The sequence below is a fragment of the Triturus cristatus genome, chromosome 6 (assembly GCF_964204655.1).
Source record: "Triturus cristatus chromosome 6, aTriCri1.1, whole genome shotgun sequence".
Taxonomy (NCBI): Eukaryota; Metazoa; Chordata; class Amphibia; order Caudata; family Salamandridae; genus Triturus; species Triturus cristatus.
This window is the reverse complement of record NC_140589.1, coordinates 110130232-110148929: the sequence shown is the minus strand read 5'-3', so window position 1 is coordinate 110148929 and position 18698 is coordinate 110130232. Positions and strand designations below refer to the sequence as shown.

The 18698-nt window shown below is 46.4% G+C and overlaps 1 protein-coding gene across 2 annotated transcripts in view; it reads left to right on the top strand.

Moving 5' to 3' along the window:
• The window catches only part of DLK2 (delta like non-canonical Notch ligand 2), a 249454-nt gene that overhangs the window by 119376 nt on the left and 111380 nt on the right, over positions 1-18698 (top strand). The window contains exon 1 of one of the 2 annotated variants that reach the window (XM_085610309.1): positions 16177-16510. The exons of the other annotated variant lie outside the window; for it this stretch is intronic. The gene's annotated coding sequence lies outside the window, so the exon portion shown is untranslated. Of the gene's footprint in view, positions 1-16176; positions 16511-18698 lie in introns of those variants that run through there. 2 annotated transcript variants of the gene reach the window in all.

Here is an 18698-nt window from a genome sequence, read left to right as displayed (position 1 = left end):
TCAGTAGGAAATGCTTTCAGTTTTTTACGTTGATTCCATCATGAAGGTATTCAGATATGTCACACATTTGCCATAAATTCTGAATGTTAGCACTCTAGTTGCTCATTAGATCACTGTAGTAAAACTACTGTTCACCATGGAAGTCTGCTCCTGGTATTAAAAGTGCATGTTTCAGTCTGCATGTCAGAATATTTTAATGAAATAGAAGAGGATTTGAGAAGTCACTCAAAATGTGCCCTCATTTTCTTTCTTCAGCATTAATGATAATTTCTATGGCAAAATGAACCCCCTCATTGTGTTCCTTTTTAAATTAAATGTTTTAAGTGTTACCAGTTTATTCCAATCAAGATGGCTTCAGGTGTGCCATACTTTTGTCATAATGAAGACAGTAAGCGCTCTAGTTGTTTTTAAGAACATTCTGGGACATTCTGTCATTGGGCTATACTTGGGCTACATCTGGGTGATATTTGGGCTACATTTGGGCTCTTTTGTCTCTGGTGGCCATCTTGGGAGACTTATTTGTTATGAAGTTTCCTAATTTCCTCATTTACTGCAGTCTCCTCAGTAGGAAATACTTTCAGTTTTTTACTTTGATTCCATCAAGAAGGCATTCAGATGTGTCACACATTTGCCATAAATTCAGAATGTTAGCACTCTTTTTGCTCATTAGATCACTGTAGTAAAGCTACTGCTCACCAGGGAAAACTGCTGCTGGCATTGAAAGTGCATGTTTCAGTCTGCATGTCAGAATTTTTTAATGAAATAGAAGAGGATTTGAGAAGTCACTCAAAATGTGCCCTAATTTTTCTTTCTGCAGCACTAATCATACTTTTTATGGGAAAATGAACCCCCTCATTTTGTTCCTTTTGAATTTAAATGTTTTAAGAGTTACCACTTTATTCCAAGCAAGATGGCTTCAGGTGTGCCATACGTTTATCATAGGTAGGACTGTTAGCACTCTAGTAGTTCTTTGGAACACTCTGGGAAGCTGCAGTAGAACACAAAGGAATCAACTGACAGTCTCTGCCCTTGTTGGATGTACATGTTTTACTGAGAATGTCAGACTTCATTCTCACATGACTGAGAAAGATAATGTGAATTTACAGAAAATAAGCTCTCAGTTTAGTTTATAGATCACCTTCCAAACCTCTGTGGTAAAAGCATGAGAAAATATTTTTCTCTCAATCATGATATCCCAGCAGAAGGCTTTTTCACATGGTGAAATCACCTTAGAACATACCACAATTCCTAAAATGAGTATGGTACCATCAACAAATGATTTATAATGTAACTAAAGTCTTAAAACCTTCTATTAACTGCAATGCTTTTTAATGAGGTGCTATCATGTATATTGGTCCCAAGATGGCTGCCAACACTTCTTGGATGAAGTGCTGACAGCCAATCAGATCTCAGGATGAGATGTGTGGTTAGGCTCCGCCCACATATATATATGCTTTTAAATGCTATTTTCTCAGGAAATACTGAACAGATTTACACCAGACCTGCAAAAGGCACTTCCTTGACCTTATGGCTACCTCTCTGCCAAATTTCAAGTAATTCTGTTCAGCCGTTCGGGCTGTAGCTGTGTCTAAAGGTCCTATGGAAAAATGCATGGGAAAAACGCGTTTTGGGACCCCCCTTTTATCTCAGCCCCCGCTTGACGAATATCCCCGAGACTTTCAGGGTAGGAGCGGAGCGTAGCGCCCCACCTATTTTGAAAAATTCGCGAGGATTCGTCGACCGGCGCCAAAGTTATTCAAAATAGAATGTTGCGGATTTCCTATGGAAACGTGGTCCTAACTATAACTACCTACTGGCGACCGCCAGTAGGTAATATATATATATATATATATATATATATATATATGATTTCTTTTTTGTCTTCTCTTTTTTTTCTTTTTGTTTCATATTATCATTGTATTAGCCTTACAACATACTTCCCAGTATTTTGTTTGGACAATAGGTTTTGTTGTTTCTTAATATTATTATATTTTGTATTAGTTTAACACAGTGGGTATATGCATCAGCTCCTTCAAGTTGTCGTTCAATTTTTTTACTTTTAAAAAATTAATCTTCCTAATCTGTGCAGTCTACTTATTCGAAGCCACTGAAAATTGTTTCTTTAGATGTGCATTGTTTAACTCACTTTATTAAAAGGAAAAAAATACTTATATTGGTCACAATAAGACCTTATTGCACTATTACAAGAAACCCATCTTACTCCAATACAAGGAGAAAAATTGAAGCGAGACTGGGTTGGCCAAGTTCTACATGCGAGTACCACCCTCAAGACAACTGGCGATCACTCCACACCATCAAGGAAATATGGTGTTGCCATTTTTTCCAATAAATATTTACCCTACAAGATACTGCAAACAAGGGAGGACATCGAAAGTAGATACATGTTTGTCAAACTTCTCATCCGTAACACTTTTATAATAGTGGGTTCTGTATATGCCCCTACGGATTCTAAATTTAACTTCATCTCTCATTTTAGTAGATTATTAACGGCGTTTGCTCCACAGGTGTGTTAACAGGGAGAGACTGGAATGTCACTATAGAGACATTTATTGATAGATCTGGTAAACCTGCAACTCATCACAATCCGGACAGGCACATGCTAGCGGATTTCATTAACGATTACTCATTACAGGCACCCTGGAAATGAATGCGCCCAAGTGAGAGAGATTATACTTTTACCTCATGCCCCCACTTTATATGTACAAGAATTTATTATTTTCTGACTTCCACTTCTGTTCTGCAATTGGTAACTCAAGCAAACATCGTTCCTTGCAGTATATCAGTCACGATCTTATTAATATCAGCGTGGATTTGGGACTTTCTCGAACCAGAAAACCTACCTGGAGACTCAATCTTTCTTCATATAAATCCCCACAAGAGAAACAAGTATTTGCAATGCAATAGGTCTCGCATTATTAAAGTTTGAGCTATTAGCATTGCTAATAATAATGCAACACCAATAGCTCAAACATTTAGTAATGCGAGACCTATTGCATTGCAAATGCTTGTTAGTCCATCTTACTAATTAATCTGAAAATGGTTTGCAATAGTAACTGTCCTCCTTATATTTTATCACCTCTATGGGTGTTAGATCTGACCTACTCTTTTTTAGGATTGGCTTCTTCCACATTTCTGGGTTGTCTCTTACTGCCAGTAATGACTCCTGCAGAGGACGCAGGCGGAAATTATACGGTCTTCAGTTAGTGTCTTATTCATTTGTATCCCTGTTAGGCCTGTCTTCTCACTCCTCATGTTCCTCTGCCCCCCCCCTACGACTTGTAACTCATTTGAGGGTTCACGATATTGTGGCATCTCTATGTCCCTCTCCCATCCTTCTTCTTCTCTTACCCATTCCTCAGCAGCCTCTCTCAAAGTCTCTGCAGAAGTGTCTCCCAGCCTAAGAACAGCATGTCCCGTAGTCCATTGTCCTTGAAGGGGAGCAGGGCTTCTAGAGCATTCTGTCTGTCTAACGGTGTGCTGCAATTCATTTATGAGTCTGTCTCTTCGGTCTGGTTCTGAACCGACCCAAGGAGTTGTAGGGGTGGGTTCCGAAGGTGCCTCGTTTCCCTGTGATTATTGTCTCTCCTCTTTAGGTGAAACTCTAACAGGATCTTGGTACCCTGCAGCTCATAGAATGGGATAAAGACCATAAGGCAGGGGCTTCTCTGGGGACTGTGCCTCTTTGGGTGCTGTTGGTTTCACGTTTGTTTTTGTATCGCGCAATTGACGCAATAATGACAAGGTGGCTTCCCTTTTCTGTCTTTTCTTTCTATTATACTTAGAGCAAATGTAAGTCAATGTTTGGTCAGTTATGTCTTTGTCGAAACCCCTTCCTTTGGCCATGACTGGGCATGCCCTTGGTACCTTTGCACCAGTGTTTACAATACTTTTGTATACTCTTCTTGTCGAAAGGGAAAGTTTTTATCTTGTGTTCCAGAGGGGTCTCCATGCCCCCCTAAGGATGTGTGTGTTTCCTATCTGTAATAGAGGTGTCACTTCTAATCCCTTGTTCATTTGCCGACTATCTTATGCCCCTTTTGGACCTGCCTCCATTACTGATGTACTTGTGTTCTATGAATATTGCTAACCCATAGTAGTGGTGAACATGTATTGATCTTATGCAGTGTAACCTGACTTCACATATACTACAGTGAGACCAAAGTGGTGAACATCAAGCATACCTATCGCTAGTCTGTGTAACACTTCTTACATGGTTGCATCTAGAGTGGGTGCATTTATGGGGGGTCTAAGAGGATTTGTGCCTGACGCAATACAGGTTACAATATTATTGTGAATATAAATGACTGTTTGCAGTGCTCGAGGATGTGATGTCCCATTCATGTTTCAAACTCCAGAATCGTAAATATCTGTGAGAATGTATCAAAAAGGGCCTCTATTATGATGGGTGACTCTGTTATTATATGAATTCCAGGGGTATTAAATGGACACTGGTTTCTCCGCCGGCCTATAGAAATATACATTTTAATTCAATCTCATTTGTTACCTGCCATGGTAAATTATTGGTCACACTCATAGGGAATTATTAATAATCTTTAGGCTTGTCTTGGGATGTTTTTTTTTTTTCATTTCCTTTGTTTTTATCTGAAATAATGTTTCCCCACTTCCAGGACACCTTTGGGGGTTTGTATTGAAATACCTAAAATATCTGAAAGATCTTGTTGCCTTTCTTCTTCGCTAATATCAGACTGTATGAAAACCTGCAGGGAATCCTGCCATTCCTCTATAATTTGTTTCTTGTGATTATGCAGTACTGTACTCTTTATGTTGTCCTCCTTATTCATTTAGGGATATCTACTTGCCCTTTTTGGATTTGCAACCAATGGTCTGGCCATGCTCAGGACAAAGCAAATTGACACCAGTGATTCGCTGTCCCGTTACCTAGCCGTCAGACTCTCCAAATAATGCCTCAGTCGCTCTTCCTTAAAGACACCTTCCAGATATTTTAGATCTGTGAATTTGGGAGCTGAGCGTCTGACTTATTCAGAGTAAGGGCGTCTGTCGCTGATCAAATGCCTGTCTCATTACCACATCAGACTTCACACACTTGTTACCCAGTCCTGTCTCACTATTTCTACACTAACCCTCCTGATTTAACAGGGATATCTATGGGCACTCTCCGAAGTAATGTCCATTCCAGGAGATTCCTCCTGGGTAATACACTGTTACCTGCTAGATCACTCCCCGAAGGAGTGTCTCTTCTAGGAGCTTTTCTCCTGGGTAACGCACTACTGCCTGTTAGTTCACTCCCTGAAGAAGTGTCTCTTCCAGGAGCTTTCTCCTGGGTAACGCACTACTGCCTGTTAGTTCACTCCCTGAAGAAGTGTCTCTTCCAGGAGCTTTCTCCTGGGTAACGCACTACTGCCTGTTAGTTCACTCCCTGAAGAAGTGTCTCTTCCAGGAGCTTTCTCCTGGGTAACGCACTACTCTTCACTCCCTGAAGGAGTGTCTCTTCTAGGAGCTTTCTCATGGGTAACGCACTACTCTTCACTCCCTGAAGGAGTGTCTCTTCCAGGAGCTTTCTCCTGGGTAACGCACTACTGCCTGTTAGTTCACTCCCTGAAGAAGTGTCTCTTCCAGGAGCTTTCTCCTGGGTAACGCACTACTGCCTGTTAGTTCACTCCCTGAAGAAGTGTCTCTTCCCAGGAGCTTTCTCCTGGGTAACGCACTACTCTTCACTCCCTGAAGGAGTGTCTCTTCCAGGAGCTTTCTCATGGGTAACGCACTACTCTTCACTCCCTGAAGGAGTGTCTCTTCCAGGAGCTTTCTCCTGGGTAACGCACTACTCTTCACTCCCTGAAGGAGTGTCTCTTCCAGGAGCTTTCTCATGGGTAATGCACTACTGCCTACTATGCTTCCATTCGATTTCAAAGGGGAATTCACACAAGCTGGTGTGTACCGTAAATCGCCACATTTCATTTCTCTAAAGATATCATTGCATGCTGACAAAAAAAAAAGAAAAACCCCACGAATGAACTTCCATACTATGATTGCCAAAGAATCATGCAATTTTAATTTTTAAGGTACAAAATCTGATCTCTCCTCCTCCCTTTTGACGGTGACCTCGGATCTTAGCCACTCGTCTTTTGAATAGGCAGATTTTACAGTAACACTATGTGTCTGCTTTCCTGATATATTTGGGCAGTATCTATTCAATTGAGGGCAGGCAGCATCAGGGGCAGTCTGGGAAGGTTGAGAGGAACTGCTGGCTGGCTCTGCCAAATGTTGCTGGACGAAAGAAAATGACGATACAACTTCTATTGGCCGTATAGTATAGAGTTATAAAAAGCACACTGAACGTCAGTCAGCTCCGTGGAACTGAAATCTGAACTTCAACTAATAATGTGGTGGACAGTTTCTTTTATATCTTTGTAACCGCAAATACGTCACACAAATGCATATTAAATCTTTGTTTGCTCAAGCACACCAGTATCTTATAATATCGAAAGGTAATGCTTTCTGCAACATCATCTAACCAGACATTTTTGGAATGCGACTCGTGCATGTGCTATTGTTACATTTTCACACCACCGCTGTACTACTGGTGTCCTTGGCTTGTCTCGTACTTTGAAACCTAGCAACACTCTACTCCCTACACGTCTACTGCTCTACAAAGCTTACCCTCCCACTTATCCTTTGCCTCTGTGCAGCTATATCCGCATACTTTCACTGAGATGTGTTTTTGCAGTGCGGGCCTGTGACTTTCTGTTTCTGCTATGTCTAATTATATTTCTCTATACTACTAAAGCTTGTGTCTACTTCTCTCTCCCCTTACCCTCCCAGGTCTTTGCTCTATTTATGCTGCTTTCTTATTCTGCTAATGAAGACAGCTTAGGCCTATACACATCTATCTGCTGATGAAGAAGGCCTCCTCATGTCAATCATGAGGAGGCCTTTTTCACTTTCTATATTCATTATAACATATTAGTGCTATTCTGCACAACTGTCTCCTCCTGTTGCACAAAAGTGCATTTATTTAGTTTGCTAGCGGCAGCTAAGTTCAGGGGCGTAGCTTCGGGGGAGGGTGCTTGGGGTGTAAATACACATATTCTCTAATAGATAGTTGGGTACAGTTGCTTTCAGTCTGGTATGATGAGGTCAGTGCTTAATTTGGAAAAAAATAAGTGCTAGGGCTCTCATCAGGAGGTCACTGCAGCTTGTACCACACATTGATCCTGCCATGCTGCCAATGATAGTAACAACACAGCTACCATCACAATTCTACAATGAGAAAATTCGGACTATTCCAGGCCCGCAAAGCTATAAGAATGGCTTGGGCAGCAGGTAATTGTCATCTTTAATGTATATTGCAATAATAATTAACTGTTGTTATGGTCATCTCTAAATTAACCAGACAGTGCCACCTTGTGGCAGACAGTCACAAGCACCAGTGTTGACAATTAAGCGCCAGTGCCGAGCACCGGAAACCACTGGCTCAAATTTAGCACTGGGTGAGATTGCTGTCAGATTTCACCTACGAGTTTTACATGCACACACAGACAAATACATACACACCCACTCTTTCTCTCTCTTTCCTCCCTGTTTTAAAGTTGTTAAAACGGTTGTTTTTTTTTACAACATATTGTCTTTTAAGCAACCCTAATAATCCACACTGCTATCCCTTCTCATTGGCTCTTAAGCCCCTCCTGTTTTCCTTCTCAAATAATGTATGTGACCATGATATGCCAGCATGATTGTTGGGAAACTTGAAGCTCACCCCTCCCCCCGCAATCTTACTGACCAAGCTACTCCCCTGTAAGTGTTGTGCATTAGTAGGAAGGAAGTAGAAGACCTACAGTGAGGAAGTAATGTACTTTACACCAACCCAGAACAGTGTTACAATCCCTGGAAGGCAGTCAGTAACTCGGAATAGCATTTTAATACCTGACTTCCAGCTGGGGAGGGCTCTAGAAAATGCCCGGGAAGACAATTGAATTATTTCAGTGCTAATAACACGGAGAGAAGGATATGGGCAGGATGGTGTTTAGGGCTGTTCTGAAGGTGAGGGCAGGGGACATCCTGAGGAGAAGAAGAAGGTCATTCTAGAGTAGCCTGATTCGAGTCCCTCCCTTGTCGGTTCTTGAGTTCCCAAATAGGCGGTGTCTAGACTCCAGGCTGTTCTGTGATCGCCAAAGGTCACAAGCTTAACTAGATCAAACTTGAGTGGAGTTTAGCGGTAGTGAGGTTTTTTTGGGGGGTTCAATGATGGAGGCTGTTTAGGTGTGATGAGAGGTTTTAGGGGTCAAGTATGCCTAGAATTCAGGCATACAAAGCAGGTTTTAGGGGTAAGGGATGGATGGAGTTTAGGGGTGGTGAGGGTTTTTGGGGGATCAGGAAAGGGTGAATACAGTTGGTGAGGGCTCATTAGAGTTCACAAATGAGTGGAGCTTAGGGGTAGTGACTGCTTTTAGAGTTTTAGAGTTCAGGCATTGGTGGAGTGTTTGGGTGCTGAGGGGTTTTGGAGGCTCACGGATTGGTGGAGTTAAGAGGTGTGGAATATTTTTATGGTTCATGTATGGGTGGAGTTTAGGGGTTGTGAGAGGTTTTAGGGGTCATGAATGGACTGAGTTTATGCATGAAAGTTAAAGAGTTCAAGAATGGGAGGTTTCAGGTAGTGAGGGGGTTTTTAAAGGTTCACGGATAGGAGAATCTGTCTCCCACTGTTCACATCGGAACCCAAGAAGATTATCTGCAGCGCCCCCAAGGATTGGCCCTCAGCCCCACCCTCTTCAACACTTACATGACCTCCCCGGCCAGCACCGTCAGATTGCATGGGCTCAACATCATCTCCTACGCCAAGGACACCCAAATCATCCTCGCATTGTTAGAAGACCCCTCCACCACCAGAGCCAACTTCCTCCGATGTATGATGAACGTTGCCAACTGGATGAAAGACAACTGCCTCAAGCTCCACATGGGCAACACGGGAGTCCTCATCTTTGGAAACAACCCCTCGCCATGGAACGACACATGGTGGCCCACGGAACTCGGTGCACCCCCCACCCTGACAGATCATACCTCCAACCTCAACATCATCTTGGAAAGAAAGCGATCTGTGAAGAAACAGGTAAACGTAGTCTCCTCTGCCTGTTTCCACACCTGCAAGTCCTTTAGGTGGCTCCCAGTCAACACGAGAAGGACCGTCACACAGCACCTCATCACCCACAGGCTAGACTATGGGAGCACACTCTATGTAGGAGGCACTGCATGCCTCCTGAAGAGACTACAGACAATATTGAAACTCAGCGGCAAGACTCATCCTAGACCTCCCCAGAAGGACCCACATCACACCCCACCTCAAGAAGCAACATTGGCTCCCGGTCCAGAAGAGATGCCAGTTTCAGATGCTGACCCACAAATACAAATTCCTGCACAACGAAGGACGAGCATACATCAACAAATACCTGACCTTCCACCAACCAACCAGACACCTACGATCGGCTTCCCTCTTCCTTGCAGACAGCCACCGGGTCCGCCGAGCCTACAGTGGAGGATGCTCTATGTCGCACCTGGCGGCCACAGCTTTGGAACAACCTTCCTGTACACCTCAGGACCACCCCATCGCTCCAGCAATTCAGGAAAGGACTCAAGACCTGGCTGTTCGAATTAAGAAATCACCACGCAGCTGCTAGAAACTCCAGTGCCTTGAGACCCTTATGGGTGATTTGCTGTGCTTTATAAATATTTGATTGATTGGAGTTTAGCTGTAGAAAGGGTGTTTAGGGTTCAGAGATGGGTGGAGGTCAGGGGTGGCAGGAGGATTTTAGAGACCAGGGACAGGTAGTGTTTAGGGGTGGTGAGGTTTTTTTTTACCATTTAGGGGATGGTTGTAGTTTAGGGGTTGTGAGGGTGTTTTAACGGTTTAGGGATAGGTGGGGTTTAGACATAGAAAGGTTGTTATAGGGTTCAAGAATCGGTCGAGTTCTGGGGTAGCGAAGGATTTTAGGGTTCAGAGATCGGTGGAGTTTAGGGATGGAAACGGCTTTTATGATTCAAGGATGGGTGGAGTTTATGAATTCGGAGGGGAGGTCAGGATGGTGTTCAGAGGTGATGAAGGTTCAGTGAATTAAAAGCACCCAAAGTAATTGTCTGACAATGTGAAATACATAAATCCCCAAAAATATTTCCTGAAGTAAAACACTGAAATAAATACCTCCGAATTTTTTTCTCCTGGAAGTAAGACTTGCAATCAGTGCCCTTACACCCTAAAAAACCAAACATGCAAGAACCACTTATGAAAAAAAATTAATTGGTTTCTATGAAATGGTAAAGGCCAATCATTCTCAGTAATCTTATTCCATGAAATTGTTTATCTATGAAATCACATACAACCCATGGAGGGGAGGTGAGGCGTAGTCTACATATAACTTAAAAGTAACTGAAGTAAACCAACTGCCAGCTCGCCTAGTGTGCCTCGTCACCTGTGGGAACACCACGCAGCGGCCTCCGCACTCACCTTGATGTGAAGGTGCACAGGACTAACACAGCCTGTCATTACGCATGTCAGGGCCACCAAGCCAACACAAGCGTTCCTTTGCTATGTAAGAATCCTCCTTGGTCTGCTCATGGAGATGTGGGGGCCACCAGGCCAGTACCGGCTGCCCATTGTATGTGAGGGCTTGGCAGGTTGGCACAGCCTGTCTTTGGGTTGGCTATTACTCCATGTTATTGCATACTTGAGACACCACCAAGCTGTCGCTGTGTATGTGAGTGCATCATATGTTGACAGTGCACAGCTTGTCCAAGACATGGGCGCCATAAGACAACCTCTTAAATTAAAAGATGAGATGAGGGTCTCCAAGCTCGCACCTTCTACCCTTCAAGATGCATTTAGGGGCACCAACTAGGAACAATTTGCCCGAGTAAGGCTTGATGGTTCCCCTGCAAACAGAGAATCCTTCCCTTGACCCAGATGAAGGACTTAGGAAGTTTACCATGGTGCCATAAGGTAAGGGCCTATCCAGGCCCATGTGGGCGGCCTCTGGGACTCCCAAGGGCCATGTGGGGTGGCATCTGGGACTCCCAAGGGCCATGTGGGGTGGCCTCCTCTTAAAATGTTGGGTCATGCCATTGTCGCTGGGATGCACAGGGCCCCAAGATATTTCACTGGTAGATGTGAAGGACGACCAACGCTGAGGGCATCAGCCCTCAAGGAGATTTCTCTTGAAGATGTGACTGTGGTGATCTGGCATCCATTCCATTATAGTACTATGTCATTGGAATGTAGAATGTACTGTGTGAGGCTGCAGTGGAAGGATTCAAGTTTACACAGTTACTCTGGGACGATGAAGAATGTTTAATCGCAAGTATCGATATTTGCCATGACACTACATTTAATGAACGTGAATGGTTGGATGAATCTTTTAAAGATATGGAACTGGATAGTGGCAGGGAGTATGTCATGAGTGGGTGGCCTAAAGAGAAAAATCTGCCTCAAAATTTACAACCTTATTTCAAAGTGGCAGATGAATTATCTATTGAAGAAAAGGGGATGCTTGTACGGGGGGACAAATTCATTCCACCCGTCTCATTGAGGGAAAGGATTATTTTGTATCGTCATGAGGGACATCTGGGACAAACTATAACCAAAAGGAAAATTAGAGATAGTTATTGGTGGCCCGGAATGGACTCTGCCATTGTAGCCAGTGTTCGGGATGTGTTATCTGTGCCTCTAGTGACAAAGGTCTTAAAACAGAAGCAGTTCCTTTACAACCCGTTGAATTACCTAACACAGTTTGGTCAAAGATTGCCATAGATTTTATAGGTCCTTTTGGCACTCTTCCATGGAAGTTAAGATTTGCCATCGTAGTTGTAGATTACTACAGCAATGGTGGGAAGTGAAATTTGTAGAAGAACCAAATACTGTTAGTGTCATCAAGTTCTTGAAAAATCTGTTTTTAAGGGAAGGTTTTCCTAAAGAAATTGTCTCGGACAATGGTGTCCAATTTGTTTCTAAGGAAATGAAGAGTTTTCTTAGCAACAATGCTATCAGACACAAATGTTTTGCTTTATACCACCCACAGGCCAATGGTCTGGTAGAAAAAATGAATCGCACATTAGTTGAGTGTATACAATGGGCCATTCAAAACAAGTTTGATATTTGCAATTCTGTGAAGAAATGTTGTGGTCACATAGATGTTGTCCAAATGCTGTTTCAGGTATTACACCATTTGAAATGTTATGAGGACGTCCACCTGCCTCTAAATTGTGTCTTGCCTGGTTAAGAGAGTGTCAACACAAAAGTGATCATTTGTTAAATATGGACAAAATCGTGAGACCAAAAGTTGAAAATGTTCAAGGTAAAATGAAAAGCCATTACGACACTACCCACAGAGTTAAACCTGTAGAAAATAAACTACGTGTAGGAGACTGGGTTCGTGTCAAGGATCCCAATCATGTTCCCAAGGGAATGTCAAAATTTAAACCTCCTGTCAGAATTGAGGTTGTGACCAGGAATGCAGTGAAAACTAGCAAAAATGAATGGTGGAATGGGGGAAGAGTGGTGAAGGTGCATATTCATGATGCTCCTTCTCATGATTCTTGTCTTTCATCCAAACCGTTTTTGCATTCTCGTGTTCCTCTCATCCTATACTCGAGCGTAGGAGTAATAGACGAAATGTTATCAAACCTCTAAGATTTCGCGATTGATGTTCATTTGTATTAATTATCAAATGTATATTTATGAATTGATGTATTTACGCTATGTTATTTAATTTACTGTTTTTCTGTTTTTATTTGTTGTAAAGAAGGGAGATATTGTGGTGATCTGGCATCCATTCCATTATAGTACTATGTCATTGGAATGTAGAATGTACTGTGTGAGGCTGCACCAGCTGTGGCTAATAAATATACTTCTTGAAGTATTCCTGTCTCCTACCATTTACTGCACTATACTTCACTACGGTGATGCTCCACTGTCCCACTTAGAGATGTCAGTCTACACCATTTCCCATCCTGGGGGCGTGCAGAAGACCTGCAGGTGTGAGGGTCAGACCTGCCCTCTGGGTGCAGGAGTATTGGGGGAGGGGCTTCCCTTGAGCATGTCTAAAGGTTGGTGTAAGCTTCTGGGAAGTCTTACCAGAAGGAAGGTCTATCCTCATTGTCCTGGTGCAGAAGGCCCCAGAAAGACAGATTCTTCTTGGAAATATGAGGGCCTAGCCCCCTTGGTGCATAACAGCCCCCCAAGGAACACAAAGGCCTATCTTCCACCCTAGTTGCATTAGGCCTCGTGCATGGAGATGTCAGAGCCCCCGCCACCTTTTAGGTGCAGAAGTCTCAGGGGTGTTCTTCCCAGAGATGTTTGGACGCCTTACAACCCCCCCACCCACCCTAGAATCAGCCTCTGGGAGGTGTCCTTGGAGTTGTGAGTTCATATCTTTGCCCCAGAGCTTTGGTCTTATCCATTTTCACCTGGTGCATCCCCTCGCACTCTGAGAAACAGACGCCGGAGGTCTGTCCTGAGAAGTCAGGCATCTCACCTCCCCCGGGTAAAGACGCCCCTCGGGTGTCTCTGAAGATCTAGGGGCTACCTCCTCGTCGGGGTGCAGTAGGCCTCACTGGCAGTTTCCCCGGTGATGAAAGAGCTCTCTCCCTTCTTCTGAAGTGCGGGGGCTTCTGTGAAGTTACTGTGAAGATGTGAGAGCTAGTTCTCCCGTCCTTGGGGTCCAGCACCCTCTTTGGAGTTTCTCTGGAATGTGAGGGTGCTCTCCTCCTTGGGGTTCAGTAGGCCTCAGACGTGCTTCCTGCTGGTGAAAGAGTTCCCTCCTCTCCCCTGGAAGTACATATGCTTCGGTGGCGATTCTATCGAGATATGAGGGTGCTCCCCTCGTTGGGGTTCAGTAGGCGCTTCATGGAGGTTAAAGAGCTCCCTACTCGCCCCTCGAGGTGCAGAAGCCTCTGTGAAGTTTCTCTGGGAGATGTAAGCCTGCTCACCCCCAGCCAGAGTTCAGTAGGTCTCAGAAAGGGCGGTTCTTGGAGGTAAAAGTGGTGAGGAGTTTCCTGGGGGTAAAAGAGCGATCTCCTCACATCTGGAGGTGCAGAATCCTGTGTGACGTTTCTCTGGCGACGGTTCCAGACCTCGGGGTTCAGTAGGCCTCGGAGAGGGGTTCCTGGAGGTGAAAGAGTCCCCTCCTCTCATCTGTAAGTGTGTGAAGGGTGTCTGGAGAATTGATGGTTCCAGTCCTCGGGGTTCAAAAGGCCTCGGAGAGGGGTTCCTGGATGTGAAAGAGTCCCCTCCTCTCATCTGGACGTGTGTGAAGTGTCTCTGGAGATGTGATGGTTCCAGTCCTCGGGGTTCAGAAGGCCTCGGAGAGGGGTTCCTGGAGGTGAAAGAGTCCCCTCCTCTCATCTGTAAGTGTGTGAAGGGTCTCTGGAGATGTGATGGTTCCAGACCTCGGGGTTCAGAAGGCCTCGGAGAGGGGTTCCTGGAGGTGAAATAGACCCCTTCTCTCATCTGTAAGTGTGTGAAAGGTGTCTGAAGATGTGATGGTTCGAGTCCTCGGGGTTCAGAAGGCCTCGGAGAGGGGTTCCTGGAGGTGAAAGAGACCCCTCCTCTCATCTGTAAGTGTGTGAAGGGTGTCTGGAGATGTGATGGTTCCAGTCCTCGGGGTTCAAAAGCCTCGGAGAGGGGTTCCTGGAGGTGAAAGAGACCCCTCCTCTCATCTGTAAGTGTGTGAAGGGTCTCTAGAGATATGATGGTTCCAGTCCTTTGGGAGGGGTTCCTGGAGGTGAAAGAGTCCCCTCCTCTCATCTGTAAGTGTGTGAAGGGTCTCTGGAGATGTGATGGTTCCAGACCTCGGGGTTCAAAAGGCTTCAGAAAGGGGTTCCTGGAGGTGAAAGAGTACCCTCCTCTCATCTGTAAGTGTGTGAAGGGTGTCTGAAGATGTGATGGTTCCAGACCTCGGGGTTCAGAAGGCATCGGACAGGGGTTCCTGGAGGTGAAAGAGACCCCTCCTCTCATCTGTAAGTGTGTGAAGGGTGTCTGGAGATGTGATGGTTCCAGTCCTCGGGGTTCAGAAGGCCTCGGAGAGGGGTTCCTGGAGGTGAAAGAGTCCCCTCCTCTCATCTGGACGTGGGTGAAGGGTCTCTGGAGATGTGATGGTTCCAGTCCTCGGGGAGGGGTTCCTGGAGGTGAAAGAGTCCCCTCCTCTCATCTGTAAGTGTGTGAAGGGTCTCTGGAGATGTGACGGTTCCAGACCTCGGGGTTCAGAAGGCCTCGGAGAGGGGTTCCTGGAGGTGAAAGAGTCCCCTCCTCTCATCTGGACGTGTGTGAAGTGTCTCTGGAGATGTGATGGTTCCAGTCCTCGGGGTTCAGAAGGCCTCGGAGAGGGGTTCCTGGAGGTGAAAGAGACCCCTCCTCTCATCTGTAAGTGTGTGAAGGGTGTCTGGAGATGTGACGGTTCCAGTCCTCGGGGTTCAGAAGGTCTCAGAGAGGGGTTCCTGGAGGTGAAAGAGACCACTCCTCTCATCTGTGTGTGTGTGTGAAGGGTGTCTGGAGATGTGATGGTTCCAGTCCTCGGGGTTCAGAAGGCCTCACAGAGGGGTTCCTGGAGGTGAAAGAGACCCCTCCTCTCATCTGTAAGTGTGTGAAGGGTGTCTGGAGATGTGATGGTTCCAGTCCTCGGGGTTCAGAAGGCCTCGGTGAGGGGTGCCTGGAGGTGAAAGAGTCCCCTCCTCTCATCTGGACGTGTGTGAAGGGTCTCTGGAGATGTGATGGTTCCAGTCCTCGGGGAGGGGTTCCTGGAGCGGTGAAAGTGCCCCCTGCCGTCCCCTCGAGGTGCACAAGCCTCGGGTACAGAAGGTCCTGTGAGGGTTTTCTTGACACGTGGATGACCCTTCTCCCTCGAGGTCATGGATACTCCCTCCCCGTGCCCCCACGCGCCGCGCCACAGCAGGCCTCAGTAATGGCCGCCCGTGGGGACAGGCAGAGGCAGGGCCCGCACGGTGCTTACCGAGCGTGCCTGGCCTGCTGCCTGCCTCGTGTCCCTCCTTCCTCCTCCCTCCCGTACGTGCACTTTGGTTTCAGGCTATGTTTTTTCTTCCCTGGCTCCCTTTCCTGGGCTGCGAGTGCCGTGGGAGGAAGGCGGAATACTTTCGACATGTGTGTCCATGCCGCGGCGAGGCCTCGGATGTGTAGCCACACGCCAGGTGCTTGGCAGGGCTCCTGAGCGCCGAGCCCAGCCCGCACCACAGCGGCAGCGCTCTCCCCACCGACACCCTCCACCTGGGCTCAGCACCGCAGCCTCGCCGCACGACTTCCAGGCGCCTCGCCGCCCCGCTTCAAGGCGCCTCGTGGGCTCTGGCAGCCCCGCTTCCTTCCTTTCTAGTTCTCTTGCCCCCAGAGGACCAGGTGGATGAGACGGGATGGCGTCTACCTGCTTCCCTGCCTCCCTCGACCCCTTGTGTGGGTAGCCGTGACCCGGAAAAGCCCCTGGGGGCACAAGAAACCGTGTCGCCCCTGCAGCCGCAAGTGGTGAGTAGAGCTGGGTGGTGGGTACTTTGGAGGTTTGAGGGTACTGAGGAGCGGTAATAGGGTAGACGAAGAAAGATTTTCCCATCACTTGCTTGACAAGAGAGACCCAGGTGGCAGTGCTTTGAAAGAGCTGGCATCTATCTCACTTTTGGCAAAAAAAATGTCCTCGAAATGTATTCTATGCGACCCTGGCATTTCCTGCCTCTAAACTCGCACCGTTCATTATGCACTCCAAAATGCCCCATCCTCGATCCGCTCCACAGTGCCCCCCTGATGATGCCCACTAGTGTCTCTTGTAATGGGTGGTAGGCATGTACGTGGGTGCCCCGTGGGGCAGCCCTATCCGAGGCGGACCCCATTTCTTGCCCTATTTGGATGTTGCGCAGCGGGAATAGACTTGCCAACTCCCGCTGCCAAGCGCAGCGCTCTGATCTCGAAAAGGGTGCCCCCGGGGCATGCCTTTTCCTTTCCTCTACGCTGTGCTTGGCACATGGCCGCTCGGAGTGTTTGCGTTGTGGTTGCATGTGGTGAGGATGGGGTGCAGGAAGGGGCTCTGACAGGAAACCGGGGAAGTCTTGCTGTGCCTGGCCTTGAATGACAGCTGTCCTGGGCCTGGCGATGACGGTGGGGTTGGATGGCGCCAAGGGTGCCCCCCCCGGGGTCTTACAGGATTCGGTGTGCGTAAAATGAACGATTTCAAGTCCCCGTGGGAGCAGAGTCTCGGGAGGATAGGACTGACCTTTCAAGCTCAAGATTAAAAAAAATGTTTTGTATAGCGCGAACTCGACCTGAAGGTATTGGAGCGCTTTACCTGAGCACCATTTCAACGCACAATGGCGAATTCATTTTTTAGGCACAAGGACATTAAGTGACGTGCCCAGGATGCCGAGCCGACGCTGAGACTCGAACATGGTTCCCCAGTTCCTAGCTCGGCAACTCCAATCGTAACGCACCTCTCTGCCAGAGAGGAGGTGCTCGCTTGCAGGCGCAGGAGGTACCCATGTTCAATGATGACTGGTTGTTGGGTCCTGTTAGGATTCTGTTTACCTCTGTGACGAATCTCATGTCTCAGTGGGTTAATGCATCCACTGCAGGAATCTGCGCTTGAACTCATGGTCAAAGTTTGGGATTCCGGAGAATCCATTCGTTTATCCTTCCGAGGTCGATGAAATATGGTAATACCGGTGGTACCTCTCGTAATCCGGACATACAGACCTGGGTTGTGCGTCCGTTACCTAGCGGCCGTAGGGTTGTAGCAGTAGGTAGTCATTAGATTGTTGCAAGCGGTGCCTTGCTTTTTATCTGTGCAGTGTGCTGCAAGACATGTAGATGGTCCAGGAGTTGGATGAAGTACAGATGCACACGGTGTGGATGAATTGTAAAACGTACATAGTGTAGGATGAACCGTCAATGTTCAAATGGAGCTTAACGTCCAGGGTGTTCTATGACGTGAAGTGCAGGTGCTCAAGGTTTTGGATGAAGTGCATTAGCACATAGTTTTGGTTGAAGTGCAGATTCTCAAGGTGTTGGATGAGGTGCAGATGCACAGGGTGTTGGATGAGGTGCAGATGCTCAGGGTGTTTGATGCGGTGTAAATGCTCTGGGTGTTGGTAGACGTACAGGTTCTTGGATTGTTGGATGAAGTGCAGATGCTCAGGGAGTTGGATGAGGTGTAAATGCACAGGGAGTTGAATGGGGCATAAATACACAGGGTGTTGGAAATGATCAGGGTGTTGGTGGAAGAGTAGATGTTAGGGTGTTGGATGAGGTGATAATATATACACAGGGTGTTGGATGAGGTGGAAATGCACAGGGTTTTGGATGAGATAAAAATGATCAGGGTGATGGATGAAGTGCAAATGTTAAGGTTGTTGGATGAGGTGTAAAGACTCAGTGATTTGCATGAAGTGCATATGATCAGGGTTTTGGATGGAGTGCAGATGCTCCGGGTGTTGGATGAGGTGCAGATGCACAGGGTGTTGGATGAGGTGCAGATGATCAGGGTGTTTGATGAGGTGTCAATGCTCTGGGTGTTGGGAGAAGTACAGGTTCTTGGAATGTTGGATGAAGTGCAGATGCTCAGGGAGGTGGATGAGGTGTAAATGCACAGGGAGTTGGATGGGGCATAAATACACAGGGTGTTGGGTGAGGTGGAAATGATCAGGGTGTTGGTGGAAGAGCAGATGTT